We start from the raw sequence: 7,401 nt of genomic DNA on the forward strand, positions 1-7,401 counted from the left end.
CTACAAGTGGATTCATGTTTTCCCTTTGTAGTGCAGCAGTTACATGAAGAAGCAAAAAGTAACCTATAGTTGCTTTATGGAGTATAGAGGCTGAGTATAGAGGTGCTGGTATGGTAGCATGTGAGGTGGTATGATTGCAAAAGTTATTAGTGATTTGGACGTGCAGGGAGATGGTCTAATTGTCATTCATTGTGACAACATATGAGCAGCATACAACTAGCTAGGAATTTAGTGTTCCATGCTAGGACAAAACACATTGAGGTGCACTACCACTTTGTGAGAGAGAAGGTACTTGCAGGAGAGATTGGCTTGCTATATGTCAGCACACAGGATCAGGTAGCTGACATTTTCACAAAGGCATTGGGTGCAGAGAAGCTTCGAAAGTTCTAAAGCTTACTTGGAGTTGCAGAGATAGAGTTGACCTTGTGGGGGAGTGTTGAGATGGCAAGCTCAACACGTCCGGACATTGATGATGGACCACCTGGCTAGATCGGTCAGCACGTCAACACTTAGCACATTGGTGGTCATTATGATACTCACATGTCCACTAACTTATCACTTATTATACTTAGTTTGTTACACCTACCTACACTTGGCAAAGACATAGCTCTAGTCGATTAATGTAGTCGGTTATGCATTGTTTGACTTAGTAGGCTACTTTCCTTTATGTTTAATCTTATCTATACTTTGTGTACGTTGTATAGTGTATGGAAGAAGAAGGAAAAACCAGCAAGAAAACGTTTTGGCCTCCACCTCTTTTCTTGTGTTCTTGAGTGAGCTTCCTCTTGTGTATACAGTGTGTGTTTCGCGCCGCAACTCAAGCAAGTCCTCCCGCCATGCGATTCTTGATTTTTCTTTCACTTAATCTCTGAAATCTCTTAATAATCCACTTGCTCATGCTTTTTTACTTATTGATGGGAGATTATTGATCAATTAATTCTCTCAATTGATCAATAGATCAGAGATTAGTGTTATTCCTCATTAATCTCAGCCTATTCCATTGAATTTTAGTCTTGATTCAATCATTACTTCATCATAGATATCATTTGCCAAGTTTGATGCATAACCTTGACTTGTTTTGGTTGAATTCTTTTGCCCAAGCTGAAATATTGTACAAGGTAAGTACTAAAGCAATCAATGAGTCACTGAATTGCATTGGTAAGACCCTTTCCCTATCCAAACTTTCAAGATTTTATTCAAATTACATCTCATGTAAAGGATTGAATAAATAATCCAGCACTACATTTCATACTGATTGACTAGAATACCATGCCATTGCCATGTTGATATACCCACCGAGGAAAAAGGTGGATGCCGGGGGAGATAGTGGGACAAAAGAGAGGTGACCGTCCCTCACTATCAAAGATCCCAAAGGGGTGCAACCGACCGACCCGGGGGAAACTTTGCCTATCTCCCAATGATTCGGAGCTTGTGTAGGGAGCCTGTCATGCCATTTTATCCCTCACATAGATATAGCAAGTGGAGAATTGAAGATTGAAGAGTTTCCAAATGCTCAAGTATCTTCACGATCAAAATAAGGTAAAACAGGGATTTTATAGGACACTACAAGGCATTTACAGGTTGTTATAGGTACACCCTTCATTATTGAAGTATAGTTGTAGGTACTACAAAGTATCCACAGGTCCTACTCATCCTTCTATAGGGTTTGGTAACCATTTGGGGTTAGTATTTTACCTTACAAAGTCAAAATAGGGCACTTACAAGTTAAAATAGGGTGCATGCCTGAACAGTTTAGGCTCAGAAATTGAGTTGCAAAATTTTATGTCCTAAATCTATTATAGCGTGCTATAGCTCATCTGGAAGAGGGCATTCTTGACTTTGATTCTAACTAAAAAGTTTTGAAATAAGAGTTTCCTAGCAAATGTTATAGCCATTTTTCTGACAAGGGATACTATAGGATTGTGCTATTGTAGCAGGACATAAGGGTAAGAATAAGGTACAGGATGATTATGCTCAGCAAATTAGAGATACCATGTTGGATAATGTACCTCAAGAGAGCCCTGAAGAGCGTCAACAACAAGGGGAAGTTAGTATACTCAATAATACCTTGTGCGTACATGAACAAAGACATAGAGAACGTCATGAGGCCCTATTATCAAGAATGGAGCAAATGGTTTTATCTAGTGATAAAACGAAGTCTTCCATTGAGGAGTTAGTAGATTCAACAACTCAAAAAAAGGCTTCTATTGACAAGTTGGTGGAATCTAATGCTTAAATTATGGAACAATTCTCCCAATGGATGTAGATGCAAATGGAATCGAAAGAAGCTAAGGAGAAAGCCTATTCAAACAGTGAGCCTTCAATCCCATCTCAACCATCTAACCAAAATGGTCATGGTCATGGGATTATTTGATGAAGAGGCATCCCAAATAGCCAATATGAAGTAGGTGAAACTTCACGAAGACATGATGACTATTTGGGCAGTTTGAATGGAGCTAACCCTCAAGCTTTTCGGTTGAATACTCAACTTCCCAGGGGTCCTCTACCAACAGGAAGATTGCATACTGGTTCTGAGCCACCTATTGGGAGATTTCCATCTCAATTTGGGGTTTCAATGCATGGTACTCATGATGAGTCTATTTTGGGACATCAACCATTACATGAAAGAGAGCTAAAGGACAAGATTCTTTTAGAGAAATTTAATGGTTAGTCATCTTGACCATCTAATTTAGAGGAGTGGGCCTCTAAGATGGAATCCTACTGTGATATATTTCCTCAAACTAATGACATGAAGATTCATTTTGCTTCTTTACATTTGGAGGGATTTGCCCATACGTGGTGGAGGTATATCAAAAAGGAAAACATACTTGTAGAGAATTAGAAACCTTTCAAGGCACTTATGACTGAAGTATTTGTCTTCCCTCTTGAAAAAGAGAAATTGGCACGGAGATGGTATGGTTTGGAACAAAGGGGCCTAAGTGTAAGAGAGTACACTAACCAATTTCTCAACCTAACCATGTATGTAGAAAGCATAAGTGAAAAGACTAAGCTCCACAAGTACATATATGGTTTAGAGCTCTCTTTATTAGTAGCTGATGTCATGGCACAAAACCCTACTTCCCTTTTTAAGGCTATTGAGCTTGTGGAGTTATATGGAAGAAAATATAGAAGAGAATCTTCATTTTATCCTAGTTTTAGACAACTAAGGACTGTTTTTAAACAGGGGCAATTTGGTAACACTTATGGCATCAATAATGTGCCAAATGGGAGCTTACGGGTGCCAACTTATCCACCATTCAATGCTTCTAGACCTCAAACTAATCTCAGGATAGCAAACAATCCTAGAGTTGACTTCAAACAAGTTGATAGCAAGCCTAAATCCAATTCAGCCAACATGAATCCTAAATTCATTCCTATGGATCTTTACAAAGAAAGAAAGGAGAAAGGCTTATGTTTCAAGTGTGGTGAAAAGTATACACCTGATCATGCCTCAAAGTGTGTATATAAAAATGTCAAACCCAAGCTTTAGAGTACGTTAGTCTCTGAGGATCTTGAAGATGAGATGGATGAAGCCAATGCAATTGCACTCAATGCTGAAAATGAAGATCTTGAGGAAGAGGTTGGGCAAGAGTATTTCTATGATTCAGCTGACTCCTTTCCTTTTGATCCAGGTGGAAGTGTACCTTTTGATCCAACTGGGACTTGTAATGGTACACTTTCTGCCACTAGTTGTTCTATTTCTATGGATGCTTAGACATGATCTAAGAGCCCTAATACACTCCATATTAAGGGTAACATTTTATGAAAAGCCAGTGCTCATTCTGATAGATAGTGGCAGTACCCATAGTTTTGTGAATAAGTCCATCATGGACAAGCTGAATTGTATTCCCACATATTTACAACAGCCCATTAGAGTTCAAGTGCCAATGGTGAAGAAGAAATCAGCACCCAGATATGCCCATAGGTTTCTTTACAGTTGGCTGAAAATTTTGAAGCAAAAGTAAACCTCATTACTTTGGAAATGGGACCAATAGACATCATACTTGGTTGTGATTGGTTGATGACATCAGGCAAGATCACTATGGATTTCTCACAGCTGTATATGAAGTTTATCTTCAACGGACAACTCATCCATTTATAGGGAATTCCTAGTAGATCAAACTTTCATCTTATTACCTTTCAATAACTTAAAAGGGAGTACAAGAGGCACTCACAAATATTTTTTTTGCATTTGAATAAAGATATGCAAGATCAGCCCAATAATTTAGCAAACCATCTAGCCTTGATAGCTCTTCTTAAGGAGTATAGGGACTTGTTTGAGGTGCTTACTCCATTGCCTCCCAAGAGAGTAGTAGATCACCCTATTGATTCGGAGCCCAACTCAAAGACAATCAATAAGCCACCTTACATATTATCTAAGTGTAAACGAGAGGAAGTAGCCAAGGAAATTAAGGAACTTCTTGAGATGGGATTCATTGAACCAAGTTCTTCACCTTATGCATCTCTAGATCTGTTAGTCAAAAAGAAAGATGGAACTTTTTAGAATGTGCATTGACTACATGATCGTAATAAAAGCACAGTGAAGGACAGGTATCCGATACCTAGGATTGATGATTTTCTCGATGAGCTCAAGGGGGCTCAATTCTTTAGGAAGATTGATTTGAGGTCAAGGTATCATCAGATTTGCATGCGAGGGGGTGATGAAGTCAAGACTACTTTTAGGATGGATTGAGGGCTCTATCATTTCTTAGTGATACCATTTGGACTTACAAATGCTCCTGCTACCTTTTAGAGCCTGATGAATAAGATTTTATAGCCTTTCCTCTTTCTGTTTGTCTTGGTGTTCTTTGATGACATTCTGATCTACAATAAGACTTTACAGGATCACTTGGCATATATGAGGAGGGTTTTTGATGATCACATGATTCTTGCTAAGGAAAAGAAGTGTTCTTTTATGCAAACTAAAGTGGAATACTTGGGACATTTTGTCAGTGAAAAATGAATACAGGCTGATCCCAAGAAGGTGCAGTGTATAAAAGATTGACCAATACCCACTACTACTACTTTTCTTAGAGGATTCCTTGGTTTATCTTCATTCCATCGTTGATTCATCAAGCATTATGCAGCTATTGGAGCTCCTTTAACTGATAGGTTGAAGAAGGAGGCTTTCTTTTGGGATGCTATTTTAGATAGTAGCTTCAACTAGTTAAAGGGACTCCTTACCTCTGCTCCTATCTTAATATGCCCAGAATTTTCCAAAGAATTTACCATACGATGTGATGCTGGTGGCCATAATCTTACAGATAAAGAAATGGCCATGAATGTTTATGACCAGGAGATGTTGGCTATCTTGCATGCAATTAAGAACTGGCACCATTACTTGTATGGTAGCGGATTCAGAGTACACAGTAATCACAATGTTCTTAAGTATTTCCTTACTCAGTCCAATATTACTCCTAAGCAGTGTCGGTGGGTAGCTACACTACAAAATTATGATTGTGACATCACTCATACGAGGGGCAGAGACAATATAGTGGCTGATTCTGTTTCTTGTATGTGGGCTTGCAAAGATTCAGCTATTAGTCAATTGCATATTGATTGGATCAAAGAACTACCGGAGGCTTATCTTTTCGATGAAGAATTCACTCATATTTTTCAGAAATTACAAGGTCTTATGGAAAAAAACTGGCATTATCAGTTCAAAAATGGCCTTATTTGGTTAAAAGGTAAGATTGTCATTCCTTCTACCTCTTCTTTTATACGAAAAATTATGAAGGAACTACATTCTTTACCTTTAGCTAGACATTTAGGAGTTTTCAAGACCTATAATAGGATCAGTAAAAGCTTTTATTGGAAAGGACTGTGGAAAGATGTCAATGACTTTTTCATGAAGTGTATGCCTTATCAACAGAATAAGGACATCACCCATAAGCTAAGAGGTTTGTTGCATCCATTACCTATTCCTACAGGTAAATGGACTCATATTACTATAGATTTCATTACTAGCTTGCCTACTACCAAGAAGGGATGGAATAGTATATATGTGCTGGTAGATAGACTCACCAAGGCAGCCCATTTTATTCCAACCAAGATCCAATTTACTCCTTCTCAAGTGGCCAGTCATTTTATGGAGCAGATTTTTAGACTACATGGATTACCGCAGGTGATTGTGATGCCAGGAGGCATATTCCACGGTGGATTCCATGCCACGGTGGATTCCGTGAGGTTTTACGGTGGATTCCGTAAACTTAGATGACCGGGGCTCATACACAAAGAGGATTCTTTGTGCGAGAAGTTGATGGGGACGCCTGTCCTTTTCGGGCGTTTCATTAATTTAGTGTGTACATGGGTGATTCCATAGCGGGTAATTCCGCAAAATGCATATTAAATTAATAAACATTTATAAGTTTAGAGTGCGCACTCGTAATAAATTAAGGTTAGGATTTATTTCTAACCAGTTGATTTATTTATGTAGCTGAAGACTGCTAGCTATTTGTAACGTGTCCACTAGAATCATCCAGGACACGTCTTAGCAGTCCATCGGAAAGGATGTCTAGAAAACTCCGCCCGGCACTCCCATGGAATGTTACGGGTTTTGCAATCTAGGTCTTCCCGTGTCTGCCACGTAGCGGAAGTATCCTGGCCGTTCCCACTTAGGATCGACCTGAATTTTGGTTTTCCTGTTTGGTCATTAGCTAGCAGCAACTAGCGTCAGACCCGAGCGAACTACTTTACGCAGAGATGCCAAGTCCGAAGCGGATTCACGCTGCACTTGGTTCAAGGAGAATGGGAAACGAGAGGGATGCAAAACTCAACCTCTCAGCCATAAGGCATAGTCCCATTCCGTTCCCTTAAAACAGCGTAAATTGGGTAAAACATAATTCTAGGTCATTGCTTTCGATGAACCTCCCGCTGCTCTTCGAGATTTTTGAGAAAAGTTCCCAGCTAACCGGGACCACCCATCCGTAGGACGGACCCATGGTCCATCCTCCGCACTTTCCTCGGTTTGTTTTAGTTATGTAATTATCTAACACATTAATTTGACATATAACAATCAGCTTCTTTAATTAACCCTATTAAGCACTGGTTCCTTCACGTAATCTTATCACGTGACATAGAAAAACAATATCAAACAACTTCTTTATTATCATTTCATCATTTTATCTTTGAAATACAAGGAGTTCCGCCCGTAGGCTTGTCCATAATCCGCCTGAAGGCTATCCAGTAATCCGCCAGGGATCACTATTCCAAGCTTCTGCCCATAGACTAGTATGCGGGCCTCGAGATCCAATCCCGAGTCACGTTAGCCTCTTGTGCAGGACCCGGAAGGCGAGGGATTTACGGCCAGAGCCCCCCCTGGCACCCAAGCGTCCTCCTGCTCCAAGTAGAGCTTCACGGAAAGACCTCTCACGGCGGGTTCGGTCCACGTTCCCGGCGCGG

This window comes from Lygodium microphyllum, chromosome 28 (genome assembly GCF_053477565.2).
Source record: "Lygodium microphyllum isolate KBCC chromosome 28, Lygodium_microphyllum_v1.1.10, whole genome shotgun sequence".
Taxonomy (NCBI): domain Eukaryota; kingdom Viridiplantae; phylum Streptophyta; class Polypodiopsida; order Schizaeales; family Lygodiaceae; genus Lygodium; species Lygodium microphyllum.